This window comes from Delphinus delphis, chromosome 11, assembly GCF_949987515.2.
Source record: "Delphinus delphis chromosome 11, mDelDel1.2, whole genome shotgun sequence".
Taxonomy (NCBI): domain Eukaryota; kingdom Metazoa; phylum Chordata; class Mammalia; order Artiodactyla; family Delphinidae; genus Delphinus; species Delphinus delphis.
The window spans coordinates 60,730,081-60,747,772 of NC_082693.1; the positions used below are offsets into that span (position 1 = coordinate 60,730,081).

The window sequence follows — 17,692 nt, forward strand, 5'->3', positions numbered from 1 at the left end:
ATTTTTTACAACACTGCTACCTCATACTGACATACTGCTTTATATTTTCAAAGAACTTTCTGGTTTCACTAGATCATATTGTCCCTCTCAAGTAGGAAGGATGAGTATTCTTGCTTATATATTTTTTATTGAAGTAGAATATCTGCCTCAATATCTTAGGTAGCAAAAATGACATTCAGAGAAAGTGTAAAGCCAAAATTACCCAACAGTGTCGGGCTTTTTTTTAATGTGTTTTATTGCTTCTCCTGCCTCTTAACTTTCTTTTTGGAGAGAAGGCTGAATATTAATAATTATATTAACAATAACAATAGTGGCTTTTATTTATTGGATATTTATAATGTGCACAGATGGTAATAGGCATTTTATAGACATATTATCTCAAATAAAACTCAACAACTATGGGAGGTAGATATTACTATTATCTTTATTTAATAGATGAGGAAAACTGGAAACCCTCAGAATTTAATTAATTATGCAGGTCATACGACTAAGTGACGGAGCTCAGATTTTAACACACAGCCAAATGTCTACGGAGCCCATGTTCTTATCCACCTCTCCTAGATCTAAACAGTAACTAGCTTAGGCCATGCAGTTCAAAGGTGATATTTTATAAATAGATAACTCAAAGGTAGACCTTAAGATTAGTTTCAAATACAGAATATTTCAGTAGTTCAATTTTTGGTATTATTGTCTCTAAAATGAGCTACAATATTTCATGGAAGAAGCTTAATGAACAACAAGAAGAAAACTGCTCTCGCTGCTTTGTTTTTTTTTCAACATCTTTATTGGTGTATAATTGCTTTACAATGGTGTGTTAGTTTCTGCTTTATAACAAAGTGAATCAGTTATACATATACATATATCCCCATATCCCCTCCCTCTTATGTCTCCCTCCCACCCTCCCTATCTCACCCCTCTAGGTGGTCACAAAGCACCGAGCTGATCTCCCTGTGCTATGGTCTCACTGCTTTTTAAATAACTTGCTCTAACCTCTCAATATCAACAGAATTTAGAATAAAAAATGATTAAAACTTTATCAATATAGATATTCTGATACAGAATTTAATACTATCTACTTAGATATTTACTCTAAAAGGTAACAATAAATTTTAAGCAATTCTATTCAGAAAGACAGATACATAGTCAACATCTTAGTAGCAAAGGAAAGTATTCAGAGACAGACAGACAGACCTCAGTTCTATCACTTACACTGTGAGCTTTTAGAGAAGACAATTAACCTCCCTGAGCCTATTTCCCTATCTTTAAAAGTGAGGATAAACAAACATCTACCTTTAATGGCTGTTGTGAGGACAGTCTGAAAAAGTATACACTTAGAAAACAGCAGTTGTTATTACTGGTATTTTTACTACCACCAAAAGATTTTAAATATTTTAGCTAAAAAAAACTTAAGAAAGTCCATTAGCATTAAATAAGAAAATATTTATGGTAAAGTAAATATCATGTTCCAAGACAAGGCTTAATCTGAACTTTTTTTTCTGAAGATATAGTGAAAACAAAATAACCTACCATCTGTTTTCCATTTAAAATCGCCGTTACAATAACCTTCTTCATAAACCAATCTACGTCCATGTCCATTTTATTCTCTATTAACAAGTTATCATTTTAAAGTTTAACTTTTCTTTGACCATTAAAGAAACAAGTTTGAACCAGAAATTCAAAAAAGGTTGGGACCAAGTTAACACAAGTAAACAAAACTGCATTTTGCTATCAATCATTAGACTGATCCTACATTTGAGCCTGAACAAAGGACATTCACTAAATTAAAATGCACAAACACCTCAATTTAGTAGTGACTCTCAACTTCATAGTAGTATGAAAGACAGAAAAGTTGGCCTCTGCATTATTCCAATAATGTAAATTTGTCACATAATCTACCATCTAACAAATCATAGAGCTATCACCTGGCTACATTTTACCCACTGGCACCTTTACTTTAGGTAATACAAACATCCCTAACAATCTATAAATCAATATTTAATGGAATCTTTAAAAAAGGAGAATTGAAAATGAAATGATCCTAGAGCAAAATGTTTTCGTACAGTGACAAATCATCATTTAATCCACATCCTACTGGTGAATTTTTATATTTTTTTTAAACTTATTGGATAAGGTACACTACCAGTACCCCTACCCATTTGTTTTAATTTCAGAATACAATTCAATCACAACACAAGGCAGCAATATTTATTAAATCTTTATCTTTTTATATAAAGAATATATGTGGCAACTGCTCTTAATTCTGAATTATTTTAACTGTTTCATTCTATCTACAGCTGCACATGATGTGAGATTTACAGGCATTTAATTTCCTTAACTGTTAACAACCTCTTGATTTCAGTAAGGCAAAAAGTTTCTTGAGGAAAACAAACACAAACTATTACATCAGTATGTCTTACACTATATGGCTGAGAAAGCAAGGGAAAAGAGGTAGGAGATAAGGCAGGAATAGCAGAAAACTGGGTTATGCCTTAACAAGCTTTAAACTATCTGTAATTTTCATATCAACAGAGGAATTAAAGTAGTATTTTAAAATACTTTTTTTAAAGTTTGTTTTAAATACATTTTTAAAATAAAATGATGGCTTACATCAAACACTTTCCAGCTGTAGATGATAGTACCTTATTATGCTGTATTTGAACCACTCACCAAAGTTCGGTCAGGTTCTCCATCTGCCAAACCAGCCTCCATAGTGAAAGAAGATAGGTTTACACTTCTCTTTCCATTAATATTTAGTCATCCTGTAAATCCTAGAAGAAGAAAATCATATGTATTAGTTCTGGTATAAAACTGTGATAAGTGGGAAATAAAGCATTAAGTATATAAGGAGAGAGAAATCATTTTAGGCTGAGGTTATTGGGAAATCCAATAATGGAAAAAAAAAACAAACAGATTTTGCCATGCACCTTGAAGAATGGTAAAAGTTCAGCAAAAATGAAAGAAAATATTCCAAGTGAAGAGGACTAGCAAGAGCAAGGTTAAAGATATGAGACTGTTCAAAATGTGAAAAGATGATTGAACCTACTTATAACTCAGGAAATAAAATTAGATTTTTTTTTCATTATTACATTGGCAAAAACTAAAAAGTGTGCTACCATCCAATGTTGGTGAGAACATAGGAAAATAGATGTTCTCATGCACTTCTGTGATAAGAATATAAATCAGAACAATTGGGGAGAGGACAATTTAAAATATACATGCTTTAATCCAGCAATTGCAAGGCTAGGAATTATTCCACAAATATATTATACAAACGCACAAAGACATAAATAAACATATCCAACGAAGTAATAGGTGAGGAAAACTGGAACCAGCCTTAATGTCAATGATTAGGAGCTTGCTTAAATTACACTACATACATACAATTGAAGAGCATGCTGCAATTTTTTAAAATGACTTAGTATCTGTATATACTAAACTAGAAAGAAGACCACAACACATTAGGTGGAAAAAACAAAATGATAGAACATAATATATAAAATACTCTTGTTTCTGAATTTTTCATTTTTACAATGAACATGTATTACTTTTATACTTCTTTTTATTTTGAAAAGTCTTAGAAGTAGGTCTTCATCACTTTTCTTTTGAGCTTTTTAACTAACAAAGCCTCCAAGATGAACTCCTATAGTAATTATATATATTCAGAAGTCTCTAATAATCACTCTAATAATTCTTCCTTAAAACAGCTAACAAAATTAAAACCAAGAAATAGGTACACTTCTAGTCATTTCCTGGAGTTCCAAATCATTTTCTTGTCTTTGCAAGTGTAAAAGGCTGCACTGAAATATCAATACAGGATGACCCATCCTGCAGATACGAGTCAGCCTCTTTCCCCAGCCAATCCTGTCACTGCCCAATGGGCTCATGAACAAAGTAGCCACCATGGTAGGGATGCAGGTTATGCATGGGTTTAGCAACATGGACCTCCACTCACCAAGACCAACCTGGCTACTACCACTGCTGAGTGCCAAATCTACCAGCAGCAGAGACCAACACTGAGTCCCCAGTATGACACTATTACCTGAGGTGATCAGCCAGCTACCTGGTGACAGGTTGATTACACTGGACTGCTTCTATCATGGAAGAGGTAGTACTTTATTCTTACTGAAATAGATACTTAGTCTGTATACAGATTTGCCTTCGCTGCACAAAATGCTTCTGCCAAAACTACTATCCGTGGACTTACAAAATGCCTTCTCTACCCCTCCTATTGTTCTACAAAGCACTGCTGCTGATCAAGGAACTCATTTCACAGCAAAAAAAAACAAACAAAAAACTGTGGCAATGGGCTAGTGAATTCACTAGTCTTACCATATCATCCTGAAACAGCTGGCTTGATAGAACAGTGGAATGGCCTTTTGAGGACTCAGTGAGAGGACCAGCCAGATGGCAATACCTTGGGCAAGGATCTCCAAAAGGCTGTATATGCTCCGAATGTCCGATATATGGTGCTGTTTCTTGCATAGCCAAGATTCACAGGTTAGGACTCAGAGGAAGGAAATGGAAGTGGCACCACTGACTATTTATTGACCCACAAGCAAAACTTTTTGTTTATTTATTTTTATTGAAGTATAGTTGATTTACAATGTTGTGTTAGTTTCTGGTGTACAGCAAAGTGATTCAGTTATACATATTCTTTTCCCTTATGGTTTATTACAGGATATTGAATATAGTTCCCTGTGCTATACAGTAGGACCTTGTTGCTTATCTATGTTATATATAGTAGTTTGTATCTTCTAACTCCAAACTCCTAATTTATCCCTCTCCCACCCCCTTTTCCCTTTGGTAACTGTAAGTTTGTTTTCCATATCTGTGAGTCTGTTTCTGTTTCATAAATAAGTTCATTTGTGTCATATTTTAGATTCCACATATAGGTGGTATCATAAGGTATTTGTCTTTCTTTTTCTGACTTACTTCACTTAATATGATAATTTCTAGGTCCATCCATGTTGCTGCAAATGGCATTATTTCATTTTTTTTATGGCTAAGTAGTGTTCCATTGTGTATATATAACACATCTTCTTTACCCATTCATCTGTCAATGGACATTTAGATTGCTTCCATGTCTTGGCTGTTGTAAATTGTAATTAGAGTTTCCTCTGGGTATGTGCCCAGGAATGGGATTGCTGGATCATATAGCAACTCTATTTTTAGTTTTTTAAGGAACCTCCATACTGTTTTCTATAGTGGCTGCACCAATGTACATTCCCATCAACTGTGCAGGAGGGTTCCCTTTTCTCCACACACTCTCCAGCATTTGTTATTTGTAGACTTTTAAATAACGGCCATTCTGACCAGTGTGAAGTGGTACCTCATTGTATTTTTGATTTGCATTTCTCATACTTAGCGATGTTGAGCATTTTCTCACGTGCCTATTGGCCATCTGTATGCCTTCTTTGGAGAAATGTCTATTTAGGTCTTCTGTCCATTTTTTGATTTGGTTGGTTTTTTGTTATTGAGTTGTCATGAGCTGTTTGTATATTTTGCAAAGTAAGCCCTTGTTGGTCACATTGTTCACAAATATTTTCTCCCATCCACATATTGTCTTTTCATTTTGGTTATGATTTCCTTTGCTGTGCAAAAGCTTACAAGTTTGATTAGGTCCCGGTTGTTTATTTTTGCTTTTATTTCTATTGTCTTGGGAGAGTGACCTAAGAAAACATTGATACAATTTATGTCAGAGAATGTTTTGCCTAAGTTCTCTTCTCGGAGTTTTATGGTGTCACAGAAGTCTTTAAGCTATTTTGAGTTTATTTTTGTGTATGGTGTGAGAATGTGTTCTAACCTCATTGATTTACATGCAACTATCCAGCTTTCCCAACACCACTACTAGCAAAAATTTTTGTTTCCTGTCCCCACGACCTTATGCTTTGTTGGCTCTTCTAGAGGTCTTAGTTCCAAAGGGAGGAATGCTTCCATCAGGAGACACAACAGTGATTCCACTGAACTGGAAGTTAAGCCTGCCACCCGCCCACTTTAAGCTCCCCATGCCTTAGAATCAGTAGGCAAAGAACGAACTTACTGTGCTGGCTTAGGTAATTGACTCTAATTACCAAGGGGAAATTGGACTACTATTCCACAATGGTGGTAAGAAAGAAAATGTCTGGTTATCGGAGATCCCTAAGAGCATTGCTTAGGACTACCATGCCTTATGATTATATTCAATGGAAAACTATAATAGCCCAACCAAGGCAGGACTACTACTGACTCAAACCCTTCAGAAACAAAAGTTTGGGTCACTCCACCAGGTAAAGAAAGAACTATGGCTATCTGAGGTGCTTGCTGAGGGCAAAGGGAATACAAAATGGGTAGTGGAAGAAGGCATTTATAAATACCAGCTACCACTACATGACCAGTTACCGAAATGAGAATTATAATTAGTTATGAGTATTTTTTCCTAATTTCGTTATGAATATGTTTCTGTGTGTAGGCATCAAATAACTGTTTTCTTCCCTCTCATCTCCTTGTCATATAACATAAGATACACTGACTTTACATTATAGTATTTAAGTACTGTTAAATATTTAAGTTATAGGATATCAAGGAGAGTGAACATCACCCAAGGACTTTGCAGCCTGCCCTGCAATTTCAGACTTGCCAGCCCCCACAATCACGGAAGCCAACTCCTTAAAATAAAGCCACTCTTTCTCCCCCTCTCTCTTTCTGTATACATGTAAATTCTATTGGTTCTGTTTCTCTGGAGAACCCTGACGAATACAATATGTATGTGTGCATTCATATCTTGTCCATATAAATATAGATATATGTATCTCATCGTTCATTCTCACCGCCTTCTGTGCTCTCCTTTGTATCCTCTGTATCACAAAAGCTAAAAGTATGAGAACTCCACTTTGCAAATATCTTTGCCCCTGGAATTTATGTGATTTACATTCAGCAAATGCAATGCATTTGCACAATATTTGGAAGGCAGAAGAGAGACAGAAACAAGGCCATTTTTCTTCTGAATGCAGTAGACACCTGGACTTTAACAGACATGAGGTTTTACAGTAATCACCAAATGCTCCCCTGCCAGTTTGCTATGTTGGTACTACCAGGCAGCCACAATCAGCAGCAGCAGTGACTCATCTGAAAGCTTAGAACAGCCTTTCAGGCTCCATACCTCCAGCTTTTCCAAAAACTTTTAAGAATCTAATTCCCCTTACCAATTTCTCTTTTGCTCTAAGTACCTATAGTGATTTGTTGTCCTCAATGAACCTGGCCTGACAAATTTTTTAAAAACTAAATATTTAAAATATATCGTACAGGCTTCCCTGGTGGCGCAGTGGTTGAGAGTCCACCTGCCGATGCAGGGGACACGGGTTCGTGCCCCGGTCCGGGAGGATCCCACATGCCGTGGAGAGGCTGGGCCCGTGAGCCATGGCCACTGAGCCTGCGCGTCTGGAGCCTGTGCTCCGCAACGGGAGAGGCCACAACAGTGAGAGGCCCGCATACCGCAAAAAAAAAAAAAAAAAAAAAAAAAAAAATATATATATATATATATATATATATATATAGTACATTAGACAGTAATCAGGGCTGAGAAGAAAAAATTAGGAAGTGAGCAATTATATATGTCACAGTAGTAGGGAGAATTTTAGATAGGAATGACTGAGTCAAGATCTCAGTAACATGAGGGGGTGAGCTGCTCAAGTATCTAGAAGACCCTCCCAGGCAGAATAGGAAACAGCAAGCACAAAGACCCTAAGGCAGGAGTATGTGGCATGTTTAAAGAACAGCAAGGAGACTAATATGGCCAGTGGAATAAGGAAGAGAGCAGTTAGCAATGAGAACAGGAAGATAACTATGTTCCAAATCATAGAGAGCCTAATAGGACAGAAGGACTTTGACTTACACTCTGAATGAGATGGGAAGCTATCTTCAGAAAGGAGAGCAAAGAAATAACAGAATCTAACTTATGCAGGACCACTCTGGCTGCTGGCTGAGAATAGATTACAAATTGGAAGACCATTGCTATAATCCAAGCAAGAGACCATGGTGGCTTCTGCCAGAACAGTAGCAAGAGGTGTGGTGAATAGTATCAAATTTTTTAAATACTTTGAATATAGAGTCAAAAGGATTTGTTGATGAACCAGATGTAGGGTGTGAATTTAAAGAGAAGTGGAGGTAGGACTTAGGAGGTCTGTGCCCTGAGCAACTGGAAGAATGAAACTACCACTAACAGATTTGGAGTACATTATGGAAAGACTTGAAGAGGAAAGAGATGAATATCAGGAGCTCCTTTTGGATATATTCACTTTGAGATGCAGTTAGACATCTGAATAGAGATACCAAGTAGACAGTTGGACCTACGGATGTGAGGTTGAGGAGGAGCAGTCAGGCTAGAAATATAAACTGAGAGTCAGCATATAGATGCAATCTAAAACCATAAGACTAGATGAGATCTCCTTGGGAATCAGTGTAGACAGAAAAGAGGACTGAGTTCAGAGCCCTGGGGTATTCAATATCAAAGAATCAATATTTATAGAATAAATGAATAAATCCCAATTTTTGCTTTTCAATTTTCAGGTCAACTCAACATAATTACCTTATGTAAAGACAAAATTACTCTATATAAAAAGCAATCTTGAGAAAGAAGAACAAAGCTGAAGGTATCATGCTCCCTGACTTCAGACTATACTGCAAAGCTACAGTAGTCAAAACAGGATGGTACTGGCACAAAAACAGACACATAGATCAATGGAACAGAACAGGGAGCCCATAAATAAACCCACTCAACTATGGTCAATTAATCAACAAAGGATGCGAGAATATACAATGGGGAAAAGATAATCTCTTCAGTAAGTGGTGCTGGGAACATGACAGCTACACATAAAAGAATAAAATCAGAACATTTCCTCACACCATACACAAAAATAATTAAAATCAAAATATATTAAAGACCCAAATGTTAGACCAGAAAACATAAAACTCCTAGAAGAAAACACAGGCAGAACACTCTTTGACATAAATTGCAGCAACATTTTTTGGACCTGTCTTCTAAGGCAAAGGAAACAAAAGCAAAAATAAACAAATGGGACCTAATTAAACTTAAAAGAGTTTTGCACAGCAGAGGAAACCACTGACAAAATGAAAAGACAACCTACTGAATGGGAGAAAATATTTGCAAATGGGGTTAATCAGTAAGGGGTTAATAAGCTTGTACAACTCAATGTCACAAAAAGTAAAATAATACCACCCAATTAAAAACTGAGCAGAAGACCCAAATAGACATTTTTCCAAAGAAGACATACAGATGGCCAACTGGCACATGAAAATATGCTCAACATTGCAAATCATCAGAGAAATGCAAATCAAAACCACAAGATATCACCTCACAATCTGTCAGAATGGCTATTATCAAAAAGACCACAAGTAACAAATGCTGATGAGAATGTGGAGAAAAGGGAATTCTTTTACACTACATGTAAAAGAATTCCAACTACTGGTGGGAATGTAAATTGGTGCAGCCACTAAGTAAAACAGTATGCAGGTTCCTCAAAAAACTAAAAACAGAACTACCATATGATCCAGTAATTCCACTCCTGGGTATACACCCAAAGAAAACAAAAACACTAATTTGAAAAGATACATGCACCCTATGTTCACGGCAGCATTATTTACAATAGCCAAGATATGGAAGCAACCTAAGTACCCATCAACAGATGAACGGATATGGTATATATACATACAATGGAGTACTACTCAGCCACAAAAAAAAGAATGAAATTTTGCCCTTTGCAGCAACACGGATGGACCTGGAGGGTATTACGCTCAGTGAAATAAGTAGACAGAGAAAGACAAATACTCTATGTTATCACTTATTGTGGAATCTAAAAAATAAAACAAAAAATGAACACAACAAAACAGAAACAGACTCACAGATATAGAGAACAAACTAGTGGTTACCAGTAGAGAGATGGAAATGGGAGGGGTAAGATAGGGATAGGGAATTAAGAGGTACAAACTACTATGCATAAAATAAGCTACAAGGATATACTGCACAGCACAGGGAATATAGCCAATATATTATAATGACTTTAAATGGAGCATAAACTATAAAAGTTTTGAATCACTATGTTGTACCCCTGAAACTAATATAATATTGTAAATCAACTACATTTCAATGAAAAAAATTTAAATAAAATATACAATGACAAAAAGGAAATTTCAAGTAGTAAAAAAAGTCCAAACACCCTAAAAAAAAATTCAGCACTGAATATGATAACTGTAGTTTTTCTGTAGTTATCTTCATCAAATTAAGAAACTTCCCGTCTATTATAATTTTCATGAAAAGTTTAATTTATATTTTTAATGACTGGGCACTAGTTTTTGTTAAGTACATTTACGACTCGATTGAAATGAATGCATGTATTTTTTCCTTTGCTATCTTTTTGTGATTATATTTCTTGATTTATTGAATATTAAGCCTTTCTTGCATTTCTGGAATAAATCACACTGGAACATGGAAGAAAAAAGCAAAGAAGACTCACACATATACACACAGTAAAAATCAAATCATAACATGACTGAAAAAAGGGAGCAGTCCTCAAAAAAGGAAAAATAGAACACCAGGGCTTCCCTCGTGGTGCAGTGGTTAAGAATCCACCTGCCAATGCAGGAGACATGGGTTCAAGCCCTGGTCCAGGAAGATCCCACACGCCACGGAGCAACTAAGCCTGTGTACCACAACTACTGAAGCCTGCGCTCTACAGCCTGCGAGCCACAACTACTGAGCCCATGTGCCACAACTACTGAAGCCCGCACGGCTAGAGCCTGTGCTCTGCAGCAAGAGAAGCCACCGCAATGAGAAGCCTGTGCACCGCAACGAAGAGTAGCCCACACTCGCTGCAACTAGAGAAGCCGCGCACAGCAACGAAGACCCAACACAGCCTAAATAAATAAATAAATAAAAATTTATTTAAAAAAATAGAACAACCATATAATCTAGCAATTCCACTCCTGGGAAAATATCTGGAAAAAAATAAAAATGCTAATTCAAAAAGACACATGCACCCCAATGTTCATAGCCGCACTATTTACAATAGCCAAGATATTGCACTTGGGAGCAACCCAAGTGCCCAAAAACAGATGACTAGATTAAGAATATGTGTGTGGTGTGTGTGTGTGTGTATATATATATATATACATACATATGTATACAATGGTGGTGGTGTGTGTATATATATGTGTGTGTGTTTTTACATGCAACGGAATATTACTCAGCCATAAAAAAGGATGAAATTTTGCCCTTTGCAGCAACATGGATGGACCTAGAGAATATCATGCTTATTGAAATGTCAGAAAGAGAAAGACATATACTGTGTGATATCATTTACATGTGGAATCTGAAAAAGAATACGAGTAAATGTTTATCCAAAACAGAAGCAAACTCACAGATATAGAAAACAAACTTGTGGTTACCAAAGGGGAAAGAGAAGGGAGAAGGGACAAATTAGGGGTATGGGATGAACAGATACAAACTACTACGTAGATACGCAACAGGATATACTGTATAGCATAGAGAATTACAGCCATTATCTTGTAATAACCTATAATGGAGTACAGTCTGTAAAAATATTGAATCACTATGCTGTACACCTGAACATGATATTATAAATCAACTAGACTTCAAAAAATAATAATAATAAATTAAAAATTAAAAAGGGAGCAGGAAAAGAAAGATAAGTGCCCTAAATTCCTCACTGTTGAAAAAAGGGAGTTAAGATAAGAGACACTACTAACATATCAAGAAACAAGTTTTTAGTATTTCTTTGAAATCAAACACTAGAACTAAAAACGTGTAACAAAAAATCCTAGAGGGAGAGGGTGATTGACTGGAAGCTTAAGGTATAAGCATACTAATTTCCCCATCTTTCAGAGTTTAAAGCTAGAGACGTTTAAATGATAATAAATCTGGGAATAAAAAAGTATATTTTTTAAAGGTAAAACAGTAATTAAACACAGACCTAATGGTGGTAGGCCCTAGGGAGTAGGCTTGAAGAGAAGAAAGGCAGTCTCCTATTTTAACTCCTTTTAAACAGTGTATGTTGCTTGTATAACCAAAAAGAATGTCTAAGTTTTTTGTAAAAGAGTACAGTGCATCACAATCCTGACAACTCCTTTCTCCAAATTGCCAAGCTAAAGCTAGGCCTGCATCCCAATTTGAACATAATTACTAGCTAAATTCAAAGTTTAAAGAAGACTCTGTTCCCTCTTGTGCTCCTTTGTTAACAGTACTCTAGACATTGTTTAGGGAACTGGTGCCTCACTGTCTATTTACACTTTAACTAAGTTCCTAGAGAAAGAATTTTTATAAAAATCTTCTCTATTTTGGGCTTGAGTTGTTATTTCAGTCACAGAAAGAACGAAGGAGCATCTACTAAGTAAGGCTGATGGCTTTAACATATGTCATTTAACCATAACAACCTCATGACGCTATATTGAATAATGGCTGTCTCAGTTACAAGTTGTATACAATTAGGCTGTGGCTTACTATCTCACAGGATGCCCCAGAAGTTTTTTGTTTTGTTTTCTTAAATGCTTAAGTTATAAAAAAAAATATGCTCTAAAGGTAGAATGCCTATCAATGAATATACCATACTTCTAAAGAATAGCACTACCTTCTTATCACTGGAAATTAGGATTAAATTCACCAATCTTAATCTCATTCATTGTCAACTTGATTAAAAAATTAGATTGCAAATAAGAGTAATTTGATCTAGCTAGTCTGAACTAATCTACAGTATTTACGCTAGGTTAAATACTAAAGGAAAGTCTAACATAATGAGAAATTAATTACACAAATGTGACAGGTCCCCAAAAGCAAGCTAGCACCAACATCTTATTCATAAGCAGTTAAAAAAAAGTATATATATATATACATGCACGTGCGCACACACACACACACACACACACACACACACACACACACACACACACGGACTGCTTTATTAAAGCAGGCTGTCTATCCAAATGGCTTCCATCAAAATTATTGTAAAACAGTGTAGTACATTTTTTTCATAAAGTATATTAATATTTTGGCACCTATGAATTAAGTTAAGATTTCCTCCATTCTAAAATATAACAGCGATGATAATGATGGTAATAAGACTGGGAGGCAAGCAAAAAGCTGGAATGGGCAAGGGGGAAGCGGGATAGGAGTGTGCAGGGCAAATTATCCTACTGTGGCTGTACAACCCCAGGGAGACAGATGAGGAAGACATGTCAGGGAGACAGAGAGAAGAAACAGACTGAATGAGTCAGACCAAGTCTTGGAAGAGGGAAAGGCATTAAATTACCTAAGGATATAAAGATGAAAGGAAGGAAAATATCTGGATGACTCCTCCTATCCGATTTCTCTGGAGTATGTAGGTATGTAGGTATTCTCAAAGCACTGCCCCTCTTAAAAAACCCTCATTAAAATTACATTATTTCACAAATATACTATGCCTATATGTATGTCTATTTCACAGTGATTATAATCTAGTTTGCATTTATCTGACTGTCTGACAACATATTAAAGCCCAATCAATTACTTAAATTCTGAACTAGAAGGGTGTCCAAATACTTTTTCTATCTCTGATTTGTAAAATTCATTGAACAGTTCAACCAGATGCACTGTTTTAGATAGATATATGTGTATATAGATGTAATACTGTGATTTGTAAGAAATGTATGTAATTGGTCATTCAAATGACCTAATATATATATTTCAGATATATTTGGTCTTCATCCACGGTTCCTGGCTCACAGCTCCCAAAACCCTTGGAATCTTCTGGACAATAAGAATAATGGGGTAATATTCAATCTCTTGTCCTCAGTTACTTAAAACTCTTCAGGGGAGGTGACTTTTGGATCCCACCCAAGGGTGGGGGCTGGCTGCCAGGAGACCCAACCCTGCGATTAGAGGGTTGGAACTCTCAGTCCCACCCCTTGATTTCCAGGGAGGAGAGAAGGGCTTGAGATTGAATCAATATCCATTGGCCAATGATTTAGTCAATCATGACTATGTAATGAAGCTTCCATAAAAACCCAAAAAGGGCAGCTTTTTGGTCCCCATTTATCCCCCCTGAGAGCTTCTACTTCTGGGAACCAGACTTCCCCATGCTACCATGCTGGGCTCCAAGCTCCGCAAGGACAGAAACTCCTTCGTTCAGGACCTTGTGCTATGTATATTTTTATCTGTCTGTTGATTTGTATCCTTTAATATCTATTTATAAAACATCAATAATCTAGTAAGTAAACAGATTTTTCTGAATTCTATGAGCCATTCTGGCAAATTAATCAAACCCAAGAATGGAGTCATGGGAACCTCTGATTTATAGTCAGACAGTCAGAAGTCCAGGTAACAACTCGGACTTACAACTGGCATCTGAAGTGGAGAATGGTGCTGTGGGACTGAGCCCTCTACCTGTGGAATCTGATTCTATCTCCAGGTATACAGTATCAGAAATCAGGAGAATTCTCAGACATCCTGCTGGTGTCAAAAAATTGCTTGTTGTAGTGGGGAAGCCTACACCCACACACACACACACACACAATGGAATCAGGTCTGGGAGCCCTTTTCAACTTTAATCATCCATACAAGTGACAAGGGTTACGTATAAAAAGCACAAAGAAAAATGTACTAAAGATTTTCTCGATCTGTTGCTTTACAAAATACACACTGTTTATGTAGAGTCCAGCCAAAATTAAACTGTAAGCACTTTGCCCAGAGGAAAACCAGTGTTAGTCTAAGTTCAATGAAAACCAGGAAATCACTATTACTAAATTTCTGGCAAGGTACAAAACAAATTCCATTTCCCATTATCTCTAGACCAACCACTAATAAACGTAATTCATAAAATTTATGGTTTATAAATCCTTAATATCTACTGTTGCTTCATCATCAGTTATATTTCCTTTGTAGGGCTCAAAACACATTCATCAAATATTTATTTACGTCTTGTCCCATAGGAGACACCGTTCTAGATTCTGGACATATAAAGAATACATATCCTGTCCTAGCTGAAAGAGAGCAAAATAAACTAGTATACTACTACGTAATGAGCCTATGACAAAGGAATGTGTATGCTGTTACCTTCAGGAGCACATGAGGATATTAAAATCAGATTTCTGGATGTGGTAGAGTGAGAGTACCCCCGCCCTCCCAGAAAAAACCCTTGCAAACCCCTTTACATTAAAAGCAAACAAATTAACTACCAGAAATAAAATATATAAATGAACCTAGTATTAATTAAATAATGAATGAATTAATTAATAACCTAGTATTAATTAATGAAGAACCTTTCATAAATATTTACAATCTTTGCAGAGGCTCCGGACACGCAGGCTCAGCGGCCATGGCTCACGGGCCCAGCTGCTCCGTGGCATGTGGGATCTTCCCAGACCGGGGCACGAACCCGTGTCCCTAGCATCAGCAGGCGGACTCTCAACCACTGCACCACCAGGGATGCCCAATATTTACAATCTAACGTGCTTTCTTATACAGCCTATTTTGAACTTAGGTTTATTTTTTTAGGTTCATTTGTTTGCCTTTAGACTTAGTCACAAACAAAACTAGTTTACATTATCTTCCAATTGATATATAATTCTACAAAAGAATAAAGTAAAAAAGAGGGGCATTAGAGGAGATTGGTTCAAGATGGCGAAGTAGAAGGACGTGCTCTCACTCCCTCCTGCGAGAGCACCAGAATCACAACTGCTGAACAATCAACAACAGGAAGACACTGGAACTCACCAAAAAAGATACCCCACATCCAAAGACAAAGGAGAAGCCACAATGAGACGGTAGGAGGGGTGTAATCACAATAAAATCAAATCCCATAACTGCTGGGTGGGTGACTCACAAACTGGAGAACACTTATACCACAGAAGTCCACCCACTAGAGTGAAGGTTCTGAGCCACACATCAGGATTTACAACCTGGGGACCCGGCAACGGGAGGAGGAATTCCTAGAGAATCAGACTTCGAAGGCTAGCAGCATTTGATTGCAGAACTTTGACAGGACTGGGGGAAACAGAGATTCCACACTTGGAGGGTACACAAAAAGTAGTGTGAGCATCGGGACCCAGGGGAAGGAGCAGTGACCCCATAGGAGACTGAACCAGACCTAGTGTTGGAGGGTCTCCTGCAGAGGTGAGGGGAGGCTGTGTCTCACCGTGAGGACAAGGACAATGGCAGCAGAAGTTTTGGGAAGTACTCGTTGGCATGAGCCCTCCCAGAGTCTGCCATTAGCCCCACCAAACAGCCTGTAGGCTCCAGTGCTGGGTCGCCTCAGGCCAAACAACCAATAGGGAGGGAACCCAGCCCCACCAATCAGCAGAAAAGCAGATTAAAGTTTTACTGAGCTCTGCCCACCAAAGCAACAGCCACCTCTACCCACCACCAGTCCCTCCCATCAGGAAACTTGCACAAGCCTCTTAGATAGCCTCATCCACCAGAGGGCAGACAGCAGAAGCAAGAACTACAATCCTGCAGCCTGTGGAACAAAAACCACATTCACAGAAAGACAGACAAGATGAAAAGGCTGAGGGCTATGTACCAGATGAAGGAACAAGATAAAACCCCAGGAAAACAACTAAATGAAGTGTAGATAGGCAACCTTCCAGAAAAAGAATTCAGAATAATGATAGTGAAGATGATCCAGGACCTCAGAAAAAGAATGGAGGCAAAGGTCGAGAAGATGCAAGAAATGTTTAACAAAGACCTAGAAGAATTAAAGAACAAACAAACAGCGATGAACAATACAATAACTGAAATGTAAAATACACTAGAAGGAATCAATAGCAGAATAACTGAGGCAGAAGAACGGATAAGTGACCTGGAAGACAGAATGGTGGAATTCACTGCTGTGGAACAGAATAAAGAAAAAAGAAGGAAAAGAAATGAAGACAGCCTAAGAGACCTCTGGGACAACATTAAATGCAACAACATTCGCATTATATGGGTCCCACAAGGAGAAGAGAGAGAGAAAGAACCAGAGAAAATATCTGAAGAGATTATAGTCGAAAACTTCCCTAACATGGGAAAGGAAAGAGCGACCCAAGTCCAGGAAGCACAGCGAGTCCCATACAGGATAAACCCAAGGAGAAACACGCCGAGACACATAGTAATCAAATTGGCAAAAATTAAAGACAAAGAAAAATTATTGAAAGCAGCAAGGGAAAAACGACAAATAACATACAAGGGAACTCCCATAAGGTTAACAGCTGATTTCTCAGCAGAAACTCTACAAGCCAGAAGGGAGTGATGTACTTAACTATATGATGGTATACATCATATACTTAAAGTGATGAAAGGGAAGAACCTACAACCAAGATTACTCTACCCGGCAAGGATCTCATTCAGATTCGATGGAGAAATCAAAAGCTTTACAGACAAGCAAAAGCTAAGAGAATTCAGCACCACCAAACCAGCTCTACAACAAATGCTAAAGGAACTTCTCTAAGTGGGAAACACAAGAGAAAAAAAGGACCTACAAAAACAAACCCAAAACAATTAAGAAAATGCTCATAGGAACATACATATCGATAATTACCTTAAACGTGAATGGATTAAATGCTCCAACCAAAAGACACAGGCTCCCTGAATGGAGACCCATATATATTCTGTCTACAAGAGACCCACTTCAGAACTAGGGACACATGCAGACTGCAAGTGAGGGGGATGGAA

The 17,692-nt window shown here is 37.2% G+C and overlaps 1 protein-coding gene across 1 annotated transcript in view; it reads right to left on the reverse strand.

Annotated features, from left to right (window-relative positions):
- The window catches only part of OSBPL8 (oxysterol binding protein like 8), a 193,744-nt gene that overhangs the window by 131,168 nt on the left and 44,884 nt on the right, over window positions 1–17,692 (reverse strand). Inside the window, exon 2 of the mRNA XM_060025286.2 lies at window positions 2,668–2,768. The gene's annotated coding sequence lies outside the window, so the exon portion shown is untranslated. The remainder of the gene's footprint in view (window positions 1–2,667; window positions 2,769–17,692) is intronic.